This window comes from Eschscholzia californica, unplaced genomic scaffold, assembly GCF_041429995.1.
Source record: "Eschscholzia californica isolate CP2 unplaced genomic scaffold, dmEscCali1.0.p SCAF_1, whole genome shotgun sequence".
Classification (NCBI taxonomy): domain Eukaryota; kingdom Viridiplantae; phylum Streptophyta; class Magnoliopsida; order Ranunculales; family Papaveraceae; genus Eschscholzia; species Eschscholzia californica.
Window position 1 is genome coordinate 40,916,627 of NW_028238198.1, and position 13,291 is coordinate 40,929,917.

Consider the following 13,291-nt stretch of genomic DNA (forward strand, 5'->3'; position numbering starts at 1 on the left):
AAAGTATCATTGTAGTCCAAGCCCTCTATTTGAGTATAGCCTTTAGCCACTAAACGAGCTTTATAGCGTTCTATGGAGCCATCGGGTTTAAACTTTATTTTATACACCCACTTACAACCAATAGGCTTCTTGCCGGGTGGTAAGCTGGTGAGTGTCCATGTTTTGTTTTCTTCCAAGGCCGAAATTTCCTTAGCCATGGCTTCTTTCCAATGAGAAGATTTCATTGCTTGGGTGAAGGAAGTGGGCTCGGTCGAGGATAAGACCGAGGAAAGAAATTGTTGATGAGATGTCGAAAAAGAATTGATAGAAAAATAGTTTTCAAGTGGGTACTTGACGGTAGTGGTGTTGGAGCAAACATAGTCCTTGAGGTGACTAGGTGGTTGACGAGACCGAACCGGTCTGCCGGTGTCAACGGCGGGAGCGCCGGAAGTGAGATCACCGGTCACGAGCGGTGGAAGAGAGGTGACCGGGCTGGGATTGTGAACAGGGGGTTCTGTCGGCACCCCTGAAGTGGGTTGGCCGATTGAATGTTCAGTCGGCACCCCTGAACCAGGGAGCCTGTCTGAAAAATCTGTCGGCACCCCCGTAGGGGAAGCGGGAACTTCTGTCGGCACCCCCGAAGGTATAGCAGCAGGGGTGTCTGTAGGCACCCCCGAAGCTGTATCCACAGCCGGGACGACAGGGACAGTGGGTTCTTCGGTGAACCTGCTGTTGTCGGCCGGTGAATCGGCGCAAGGCTCGGCAGTCACCGGAAAATCAAAGGTTCCGTCATCATCTATAGGGAGAGATGGAGACGGGTCGGCGTGAGGAGCTTGTGCCGGAGATGAAGAGGCCATTGGAAAACGGTTCTCGAAGAAAGTAACGTCTCTTGAGATGAAAATACGTTGAGTAGATATGTCGTAGATACGGTAACCCTTTTGTCCACTTGGATAGCCGAGAAAGATGCCGGCGGAAGACCGGGCATCCATCTTGGTCTTGACCAAAGGGATACGTGCATAGCAAAGGCATCCGAATACACGTAAGTGTGAAAGATTCGGAGGAGTACCCATGAGAATTTCATGAGGGGATTTCCCATCAAGGATTGGTGTGGGTAGTTTATTAATGAGATAGACGGCGGTTAGAACGCATTCTCCCCAAAAGGAAAGAGGAAGATGAGCTTGAAGTCGTAAAGATCTAGCGACCTCAAGAATATGGCGATGTTTTCGCTCTACAACACCGTTTTGTTGGGGGGTATAAGTGCAACTTCGTTGATGGATAATCCCCTTTTCAAGAAACCAACTTTGTAGAGAATGATTTATGAACTCGGAACCATTGTCCGATCTAATTGTTTTTATTACACACTCAAATTGTGTGTGAACATAATTAGAGAAATTCCTAATTTGTACGGTAGAATCCGATTTAGAATTTAGGAGAAATATCCAAGTACAACGAGAAAAATCGTCAGCAAGAGTCAAAAAATAACGACACCCGGAGGTGGAGGGAACCGGAAAAGGACCCCATATATCGGCATGAACTAGCTCAAATATATGAGTGGAAGAAGTAGTGCTAGTAGGAAAAGGCAATCGACATTGCTTAGAAAGTGGACAAACATCGCACGGCACTTTATTAGATAAGAACTTAAAATTCATACATGGAAGTCTTGAATTAAAAAATTGAAAACGAGAAAAAGATGGATGGCCTAAACGGCAATGCCATAAAGAAAAAGACTCATGACTAGATTTGTCTTGGACTAAATTTGAAACGGAAAAAATTTGACGCTCCGTGCGAAGGAAGTAAAGGTCGTCATGAAGACTACCATGCCCAATCTCCATCTTCGTTGTTCGGTCCTGAAAAAGACATAAGTCATTGTCAAATAAGACGGTACAACGAAGAGATTTAGAAATTTGAGATATAGATATGAGATTAAATTGAAAAGATGGAATATGAAGCACATCTTGTAAATAGAAATTATTGGAAAAATAAACCGAACCAATATGGTGGACTTTAACTCTTGTTCCATCGGGTAATCTAACAAATAAATCCGGAGGAGCAAGAGAATAGGAAGAAAAACGGGATAAAACCGAACATATATGCTTAGCGGCACCGGAATCAATAACCCAAGGAGGGTGAGAAGAAGAAGTATACTTACCGGTGAGGTTAACAAGTGGATCCTTGTTGAGACGGATAGAGGTTGTGGGCTGTTTGTGTTGATCTAACAAAGCCAAGACGGATTGATATTGTTCCGGAGTGAGGGAAGTTGCTGTAGGCACCCCCACATCGGTTTGATGTGTGACCGAATTGGTGGCCGCATCTTGCCGAGAACGTGGTCTTCCACGTTGGCCATAGTTTGGTGGATAACCATGGAGTTTGTAGCATGTGGAACTATCATGGCCATGGAGTTTACAATGATCACAAAACGGTCGTTGTCGTTTTGGTCTTTGTTTATCGGAACCATAGGACCGATTTTGATTATATTCATTGGAACCAACGGCTAGGGCAGCAGCATTGTTATCTATATTCATAGGAGAAACAATGTTTTGTTGAACCTCTTCTTGTTTAATAAGAGAATGAATTCGAAGAATGGAAGGGAATGGTTCAATCAACAAAATTTGACTCCGAATTGAGGAGAATCGGTCATTAAGACCTTGGAGAAACTCCATAGCTCTATCTTGATTTGTTCGATCAATCAAGGATCTACCATGACCACATGTACAAGGCTCGGTAATTAGCAAAGAGTTGAGTTCATCTTGAAGAGCCTTGAGTTTGGTAAAGTATGTGGAAACATCGGAATTATCTTGTTTGAGACAAGAAATTGCTCTCTTTAATTGGAATATTTTGGGAGCATTTCTTTGGTGAAAACGATCATATAGATTGTGCCATATATCAAAGGCCGATTCATCATATAAGATTGAATCACGAAGAGGTGGATCAACGGAATTGATGAGCCAACTAGAGACGAGATCATTACATCGTCCCCATAATTCTAATTCCTTAGGATCGGTGGGTTTTTCAATGCTTCCATCAACGAAACCAAGTTTAGCTTTAGCCCTTAAGGCCTTAGTCATTCCTCGCGACCATGAGGAGTAATTGTCACCGGTTAGAAGCGGTGTGATGAGAATAGTAGTAGGAGAATCCGAGTGGTGAACATCAAACGGCCCACTATTGGTGTTAGGATTAATTTGAGAGATCTCCGAAGATTCGGGAGTAGTCATCTTTCAAAAAAAAATTGAATTCTTTAGGCTCTTATACCATGTGAAACGATAAATACCTTTATGATTATAACTCGAGTTAAGTCGAGGTATAGAGGAGACAATCGGGTGAGAACCGAGAGGGATGATAACTTGGATAGCTCTCGGTTGAACCCGAGGAGGAAGATGATGAATGACACTCGGTTATAACCGAGGATGGTGGATTGATGCTCTCGGGTATGCCGAGAGTTTGACACTATCACTTCTCGGTTGTAACCGAGTATGGTGATGGAGATATGTGAGTAAGCCGAGAGAGGAAGATGATAGAGAAGAGTTGATCGTGAGAGAGAGAGAGAGATAGGTAAATACCTTCTTTATTTACACTTACAACTTGATTATTACATTGGGTATGGACCTCTTTATATAGGTTTACATAGGAGAAGTTTTAGAAATATAAAACTCACTAAACTAAACTTTATCTAGTACAACAATCCTAATAGCATTAGGATTCCTAATTATACTAGGAATCCTTTTCCTAATCATGGACTAATCCACTCGGTTTAGCCGAGTGGAGTAGACTCTCTAACATCCAGCCCCCGTACTAGGAACTTCGCTTTTGGTTTGAGACCCTTTTTTAATGCAATCCAAGCTATAAATGAGAGTTTTGGTATTCCCTCCCTAAACCAAACAAGTTTAGACCAAGGTATCTGAGTTCCTTTCCTGCGTAGGGTCGAGATTACTGGGATCTTTGACTGAACCACGTTAAATTATTGTGTCGACTATTCCGATGTATCTTTTCAGTTATCACATAATCGTGAATTTAACATAGTATCTGAGCAGGTTAATCAATCTTGAATTAACTTCCGTGTAGTTTCCTAACGTTTTCGTTTGATAAAATCGTTATGACTTAATCATTGTTTCAATCATCTTCATCAATCATCGAGGATTGAAGAGTTACAAAAAAAAAAGTCGGTTGTTTGTTTCAATCCAAGTGACTTTTGCTTCAATCCTACTAATACGTGGAGCAAGTTTTCTAACACTATAGTCTACAAATGTTGAATATTTTTTTACCGTATTTTCATCATTTTTCTCCAACTTGGACACTTCGAAATCCAGGATTTTGACTTGCGGGAGGTAATGAGATTAGCGAACATCGTGACGGATCCAGCCGACGGAGATCCGAGATTAACAAGAATTCAAGATGTTTGATAAACGTAATGAATCAAACTCACTACTAGTAAATCCATTATTGGTTTCTCTGATGTAGGACGAGATTATATGAGATCTTTGACTGAACCACGTTAAACATTGTGTTGACTATTTCAATGTATCATATCATTCAGAGAATTTTAAGAGTTACCAAAAATGTTCAACGAAGGGGGACTAATGAGGTGGATCAATAGACGTCGGCCTCTGACTTGGATGGCTTTAAACGGCACCATCACTACTTAGAAGCAAAATCATTGTCTCTATCCTCTCATTATGGCTTGCTCTTAGCAAAATCATTGTCTCTATCATCTCATTATGGCTTGCTTAAGAGCAAGTCCAATGTTGGGGCTAGGAGCCCTCTTGTGAGCTCTCAACAGCTATACCCAATCTATTTTATTTTTTATTTTAGACAAATAATTTATAGTTTCTTTTTGTTTTTTTTTATTTTGTTCATCTTTTTAAAACGTTGGAGGTGGGAGCCCCCCTTGCTTAAGAGCAAGTTCTTCTCTAATTAACTTTTTTTTTCATCTTTTTAAAACTTTCTCTTATGTCAAATTTAAATTTGGAACTAATAATTAATGGTTGAAAATAGAATTAAGATGTCGTAAACATATATCACACGTTTATGTTTCAGTTGGGATCCCTTCATTTGAGAGTCTGACATTGGAAATGAAAAATTTAATCACTCCCGAAATTGGATTTGCGATTGTCAATAGTCCTGCCTTTTGTTGGCAGCTCTTGCTGCTCTTTGAATCCTTTGTACTTCCCGCTCACATCATTCATGCTCCTGCCTGCATCATTTGTACGAGAGTTAGTGAAGCTCTTAACCATTTGGATGCATTTCGATATTACAGGTTTCCGTGAAATATTTGATTCTTAATTCATATCTACTTACTATAAACTCGGAGGCAGAAGTTTGAACGTAAATTTTAAAAGAATATGAATAGGTTTTGTATGAGGAAAACCATGAACCTCCCTCGTATATTTATATTGTCAACAATTTATGTAAACATGCAGTTGACATTGATAGATATACATAAGAGAGGAAACAAATACATAAAGGAGGAAATGATATATACAATATATTGTAAAATATCAAGTCCAATCTTATCCAAAATCCTTAGTCAATGATTTCTCGAATCTGATTATTATTACTGTTATTACGCTCTCGTGAATTGAGCTTCAGGGAGACGCAAAGGTTCAATTCGAAACAAAGCTCCAAGAACCGGAAATGAGATAAGTTTTTGTCAAAATATCAGCGAGTTGATCATGAGATGGGACAAAATGGTTCTTCATTAAGTCGATTGTCACCTTTTCTCGAACAAAGTGATATTCCAAAGCAATGTGCTTAGATCGACCATGAAACACTAGGTTGGCAGTTATTAGGATGACACTTTTATTGTCACAATATATACGAATAGGAGTAGATAGACGAATACCCAATTCCTCAAGAATATAACCAATCCAAGTTAAGTCAACAGTAGTATAGGCACAAGCACGATATTCAGCTTCGGGTGCTGGAACGAGAAAACGTAGGCTACTTACGAGCATTCCAGCTGAGAAGATTTCGACCAAGAAAAATTGAGTAGCCAGATGTAGAACATTGTGTGCCAAGAAAACCTGCCCAATTAGCATCACAGTAAGCATGGAGAGAATTAGAGGCAGAGTCTGCAAACAATTGTAAACCCATGTGAATCATCCCCTTAACATAACGCAAAATGCACGCAAAATGCGTTTAACACACTAAAAGTGTTCAACTCTGGGAGAGTGCATAAACTGACACGCCACATTGACCTCGTAGGCCAAATCTGGACGGGTTAACGTAAGATATTGAAGAGCCCGGCCACCTTACGATATAGAGTAGGATCCGCAAAAGCAGCACCCTGTCTTGACAACTGAATGCTTGTAATCATAGGCGTGGAAGCTGGTTTGACACCTCTAAGTAGTGGTGGCAACGGGTCGTGTTGGCCCGGAAACGGACCAGCGACTCGTTTATAAGGCAACCCGACACGGAACGACGCGTGTCACGCCGACCCGTCACGGCTCAAGCGGGTCGTGGCGGGTCTAGATTTTAAGTTCTTAGACCCGTCAACCACGCCATTTTAGGAACGGAAACACGACCCGCCACGACCAATAGCGTTCCTAACACGTCACACCACGCTAACCCTTAGAAACGGGTACTCAATTTACAAAAGATTATTACCATTTTGTTGAAAGTAATTATTAATTAATAAAATTAATACTTAATAAAATTATTAATTAATAAAATAAACATAGATTCTAAAGTTTAAACAAAGATGACAACGTTTGATTTGAAAAATAATTAGTGCTTCATATTGTTACTTTTTTTTTTTACAAATAAATAAATAAAAAGTTCGTGAATGGGCCGGCAACAGCTGGGCCATTAGCCACGACCCGGCACAGCAACGGCTGGACCGTTGGCCACCACTACCTCTAAGATTAAAACTTTAAGAATGTCTAAGGCATATTTAGAGGATTTTTGAGTCAACAGTCCAAAATCTGGGGGGTAAACCCAAAAAAATCCACTCTTGCCCAAAAATTAGTTGCAGGTCCAAATGTCAGTTTTTTTTATTCCCCTCTTGCCCTTGGACGGGACATGTTGACGTTTCCTGGAAAAAAAAAACTGACTGGTAAATAAAATAATTTACCAGTACACGAAAAATTCAAAGTTTCAAAATTTTTTGAAATTTTGAAACGAAATTTCAAATTCCCGCCCAACAAACCATCTCTTCCCAGTAAATAAAATAATTTCCTGTACACAAAAAATTCCAATTTTCAAATTTTTTGAAATTTTCAAAAGAAATCTTTTTTTCGAAATTTTGAAATTTTAAAACGAAATTTCAAATTCCCGGGAAAATTTTCAAATTCCCGGGAAAATTTTCAAATTTTTTTGAAAATTTTAAATTCCCGCCCCAGCAAAAGTGTCTAGTACAGAAAAAAATTTCCAGTAAATAAAATAATTTCCCGGTCACAAATTTTTTTTTTCAAAGTTTTGAAAATTTCAAATTCCCGCCCAGCAAAAATGTCTAGTACAGAAAAAAAATTCCAGTAAATAAAATAATTTCCCGAAAAAAATTTCGTTTCCCGAGAATTTTTCGGTGGCTGTTCCGTAATTTTTTGAACAGTACAAATTCTGATGGACGGGTTGTCAGATTATTTTTCAGAAAAAAAAATCGTTTCCCGAGAATTTTCGATGGCAATTTTGTAATTTTCGATGGAATGAACGGTAAATACTTTATTTTCTAAGGGCCCTTTACGTAATTTTGACCCCCAAACTGACACATTGGACCTCCCTTTCATTTTTAGGCAACTTTGGGTGGGATTTTCATTTTGGCCCCCTTTTTGGACCAATGGCCCAACCCCTCATATTTAGATTGAGTAAGTAAAAAACCATCCTTATTCGAAGTTGCTTCAATACCCAGAAAATAATGTAGAGATCTCTTATTCTTCATATCAAACTTAGAAGACATCTGAGAAATAATAGTATCAATAGTTGAGGAATAAGCTCCCTTGAGTATAATATCATCAACATAAAGCAACAAATAGATCATACCCACTGGAGCAGTACGAATAAAAAGAGAGTTGGCAGATTTACAAACATGAAAACCAATACAGAGTAGGTAAGAGCTCAACTTGTCATACCATGACCGAGGAGCCTGCTTCTAACCATAGAGAGCCTTGTGTAGACGACAAACATACAATGGATGGGAAGTATCAACGAAACCAGGAGGTTGGGCCATGTAACCCTCCTCAGTCAGATCCCTATGAAGAAAGGCATTCTTCACATCTAACTTAAGAATGGACCATCCACGAGAAAATGCGATAGATAAAATAATCCCAATAGTCGTGGGGTTTGACCACATGGCTGAAGGTCTCATCAAAATCAAGTTTAAGTTTCTGGGTAAAATCTTGAGCAACCAAACGGGATGTATCCTTGAAAACCACGCTCCGAGCTATAATCTATTGAAACCGTCGGAGCAATCGCTCCCGTAATCGAATATGTCAGAGAACGCATGAGACTCAGAGTAATACCTGTCAAAGAGAGGACTCGATACTAGAGGAGTGGTAAGAGCAGATTTCAGTGTTGTAGTAAAAGGGGGCTAGGCAGGAAACCAGTCACAAAGTTGGGGGCTATTTAGAAAATAACTCTAAATAGTTTCATCTAAATAACATGGCGAGACACAAATACTTTCTTGGTGGTAGGATCTAGACATCTGAAACCCCTATGAAATTGACTGTAACCGATAAACACACGCGAAAAACTACAAGGTGAAAGTTTGTTAGAAGCATAAGATCTCAAAGAAGGGAAATAAAGACATCCAAGCGAACGCAACATGGAATAAGAAGGTGGCATACCGTATAAATTAGGAAATAGTATATACAATATATTGAAATCTCATCCAAAATCCTTATTCAATTATTTCTCGAATCTAATTATTATTACCGTTATTAAATTTGTTCAACTAATAAAAGAAAATAGTTTTTTAGCTACAACCCTGAGAAACTCACAGGCTACTAGGTCAAAATTGACCACTTCTGGCCCACACTAATTACCGTTCATTTAATTACCAAATTTGTGTTTCAATCGTTATACTTTACGATCACCAAACATATTAACTGTCCTGTCTTATTCTTCATTATCAACTTCTTAGTTTCTCCGATCAAATACCTTCTTTTTGTCTAATTAACCTTTTTTTCTATCTCCGTCTTTAACACCCAATGTCATCTTCAAATAACAATGTTCTCGTCTTTAACCTTTTCTTTCGTCTTCATTTTCAACATTCTACTGATGAAGCTTATTATCATCTTTAACATTTTTCATCTTCATCATCATCATCTTTATATTCCTTTCCTCTACCCTCTTCCGAATCTCAAAAGTATAGAAGATTAAGAGGAAAAGATTTTTCTTCCATTTTCATTATCCTTTTTGAACAATTATTCTCCTCTTGAAGACAGAATATACATATCCAAAACATACCCATTTTTTATGGTCAACCTTCATTATCATCTCAATCTATTTTTGATATTTCTTTTCCATGGCTAATCTTCATCATCCCCATAGTCAACCTCTTTTAGTACTTTTATTCTTCATTATCTCAATATGTTTTAGGATAATCAATTTTGAGATTTGGAAAATTGCATAGTAATCGGATATAGAGACGACAATGATGAAGATAGATGGAAAATGAAGGCAAGCATCACCAAAAATGTTGAAGATGATGACAATGAAGATGAAAGTGGAAGTAAGAGATGTTGAAGATGATGGAGAACTGAAAAAACATTAAATTAGAAACCGAAAATGTAGTTAATTTGCTAGAGAAACTCAAAAGTTGATAATAAATTATAAGACATGATAATTAATGTGCTTGGGGTCCATAAATATTGGGCAACTAATGCTAGCAAAAGCTGGTGTCTTGGAGAAAAATCTATGGGGCAAATTCTGGAAGATGGTAGACTCATACATAGAAACTTCAAAATAAGTATAAGTTTACGGAAATGCTAGAGAACCCAGTAAATTCAACCTACTTGGTTGACAAGTATGTAATTAGCTGTAACCAAGTGGGTTGAATTTGCTGGGTTATCTAATATTTTCGATATATTAAAGGAATAGTCGCTAATCCTAGTCTTTGTCCTGTATGTTGATGTCACTTTTTTGTTTCTCCTTTTAAGCATTTTTAGTTCTCACGATGGTTTGGAGTCTAGGATATCTACAACAGAGGACCACGATACACACGCACCTGCTTTATGTGCAAATGCAATGACTCGAGCCCTTTTGATGCAGGATACACCTTGTATACTGAAAAGGAGGCTAAGAACATACAAAGAAGTAAAACCCGCAGTTTGAGATTCGCCTCGAGAAAGGACTACAGTGTTGTTGGTACCTTCAACTACTATAGGGTCATTGAGTCATTTTCCGGGGCGAATCTCAAACTGTAGGTTTTAGCCTTTAAAACTGAAATGTTTGAGCCTTTAAAACTGAAATGTTTGAGCGAGCTGTCTCTAAGGATGGCATACTTCTTGGTCATCCCGCATGCAAGAAGTACCTAATCATCATGTCTCTGAATCTTTCCATGATCCTTGCACACCTGAAACACATCGTACATATTAACAAACAAAACCCTTAACAAACAACAATGCTAGTAACTAGTTAAGGATAAAACAAGCTTGAGAATCTCAGGACCACGAAGAAGCGTTTACTTAACGACATAGAAGGAAAGACAAGCTTTTATAAGTGTTTGCTTTCTCAAAGAAAGAATTTTTTTCTTTGTTATTCAGGCGAAGTTATTAATGATTCACCAATGAGAGAAGACGGATAAGTTTTATGTGCAATCGACATAATAAAATGATATGGACTTGTTTGATTTAGCAACAAAAACAGATGAAGAGTCCTCAATCCCGACAACACTAAGATGGTGTTTCTTTTTTTGATTTTTTCTCGTCGATATTGTCCCCGCTTTTCGCACCTCAGGCCAAGCCAAAAGGTACAGGGATTTGTTCTCAGCGAAGGCTCCACGAGACTCCAAACACTCTCGGTAGCAATGTGGGACTATCATAATTTGGGGTCAAACTTCAAATCCCACATAGAAAATAAGAAACACTACCAACAACATAAAGTAGCCTCCCTATATAAAAGTTCCTGGGTTTTTACCCATGTTATTTTATGTCTAGTTCAGTTTGGGATTATCTCATGCTCTTTATGAAATTTTATGCTAATAATATTGATTCTATAAAGTAGAGATCCAGAACCTCATAATAAACCCTAGGACCTTCGATTTGATATACCTGACGGGCCAATTCATCTTAGATAAAATTTATTGTAGAAATGAATCAGCAGAAGAAGAATTCATGATTAAAAAAAACACAGAATTGAAATGAATCAAAACCAACTTACCTTGATGTTATCAAATACAGTTCTCTCCCCTCTCAAATACCAGAAAATTTCTATATGATTGGAACTTGGGTTCGAGGGTTCTCTAATACAAAGAAAACATACCCATGGGGATAGATCTGAACCTAGGGTTTGGTTTGTACTCATAATACAAAGAAGAGGAAGAAGAAGCACTTTATATAGTTGGGATTGATGATAGTGGTTGTCGGTAGGTGAAGCAAAGACAAATCACTTTATTTCGCATCGAAGATAGTGGATGTGGTAGGTGCCGAAAAGACAATCTCACTTTATTTCCGATCAAGGGAAATGTTATAGGCGCATCCTATAAGTACTAGAGGCGCCTCATTCCTTCACAAACTTCTTCTATTTTACTTCGAGAAGGTGCCTTTGACACTATTAGATAGCCTTTAAAACTTCCATCTCTTTGGATTCGTTTGTATGGCATTCAATTACCGAGGCCAACGTAGGAATAAACAAAAATTTTCGTATAGACAAAAATTAGTGAGTCCCGTATGAGTGAAGCATAGTAACTTGTTTAAACTAAATACACCAGATTAAAATAAAAAGATTTTTTCTTAATTTGCCTCCATAAAGTGTGACCAGCTTCGCACGTGGCCTTCTGAAGTTTAAAGAAAAACTTCAAATTAGAAAAACTTTAAAGTTAGAGCATCTCCAATGCAAGACTAAAAAAAACTCTAAAATCCTATCTGTCAAGTGTGAAAAGTGAATCCCTATATGGTCGATTTCCTATTTGGCCATTTAGAAATACTCTACTAGAAAGCCTTCTTCGATGCAACACTTAAGAGAAACTCCAAAAACTTATATTTTGATACAAAATTACTTGATTTGCTTATGTGACACTTAGAGATCTTCAAGAGGGAACTCTAAATTAAGGATCTAATGAATCTTGACACATCATTCTAGAGATTCATGTTGATTGTTGAGTTTTGCATTGGAAAATGGATTTTAAAGAAAAACTATAAAAAAAAAAAGTTATGTGGCACCCTAAGATTTAGAGTTTGAGGGTTGCATTGGAGATGCTCTAAGTTTCTATAGATGTCAAGATGATTTATTTTTTGGTTTTTATGCATTAACTAAAAGATCAAATTTAAACTTAATCTACATTTTTTTTTCTTTTTTACTCCCTTGTACTTTTTTTTTGATGAGAGAACATTGCATTAAAGTAAAACGAGCGTACAATATACAAACAATACAACTAAAGTAGAACAGAAACAAAAGAAGGTAGATAATTCCACACTTTTCGATCCTCATCTCTTCTTCCCCATTTTGCAAGCGCATCTGCTGGAGCATTACAGTCTCTAGGTACACAGGTGAACATGATGCCCTCGAATTTATCTTTAAGAAACCTAACTTGTTGCATAATCTTTAAGGATTGCCAGTGGAGTCCTACGCTTTGACCATTGATGAAATTTACAGGAGCTTGATTATCACTTTCTATGTGAGCGTGAGTGATGTTCAATTGTAACGCCCATTGTATACTAGAAAGGATGGCCAGTCCTTCACATTCTTCCACGTTTTGGTACCGCACCGAGTCTGCTGCTGCTATAATGAAATTCGACTCTTCATCTCTAATGCTACATCCTATTCCGGTCGGATCTGTAGCGTTGGTAAAAGATGCGTCGACGTTCAACTTTAATATGGTGTCGATGGAGGTCTCCATATTTGTTGCTTAGTATTTTTCCTGCATTTGTTAGCGATAACCGTCTCAATCTTGAGAGGAGTGATAGACGCACTATTTATTCTGTCGATTATTTGTCGCGGGTTTTGTTTGTTCGTGTTAAAACCGTTTTCACATCGAGTTTTCCATATGAACCAAAGGATCTTGGCATATTGATTGGTGATATCCTCATTTAGTTTTCTCCATTGTTTAATCCATTGATTAGTAGAGCTAATTTGATCTGTTCTCACCTGAAAATGAAACCATATTGCTTTTGCAAACGTGCAATGAAGCATCAAATGATCTAAAGTTTCGTTTTCATCACAG

At 38.1% G+C, this 13,291-nt stretch overlaps 1 long non-coding RNA gene across 1 annotated transcript; it reads right to left on the reverse strand.

The window, feature by feature from the left end:
• Positions 1-8,783: 8,783 nt before the first annotated feature.
• On the reverse strand, positions 8,784-11,438 carry LOC147566852 (uncharacterized). Its single transcript, XR_015230583.1, has 3 exons — positions 11,290-11,438; positions 10,136-10,483; positions 8,784-9,667 (listed from the first exon to the last, which is right to left on the reverse strand). It is a non-coding gene; the product is annotated as an uncharacterized LOC147566852 (long non-coding RNA).
• Between the last annotated feature and the right edge of the window lie 1,853 nt (positions 11,439-13,291).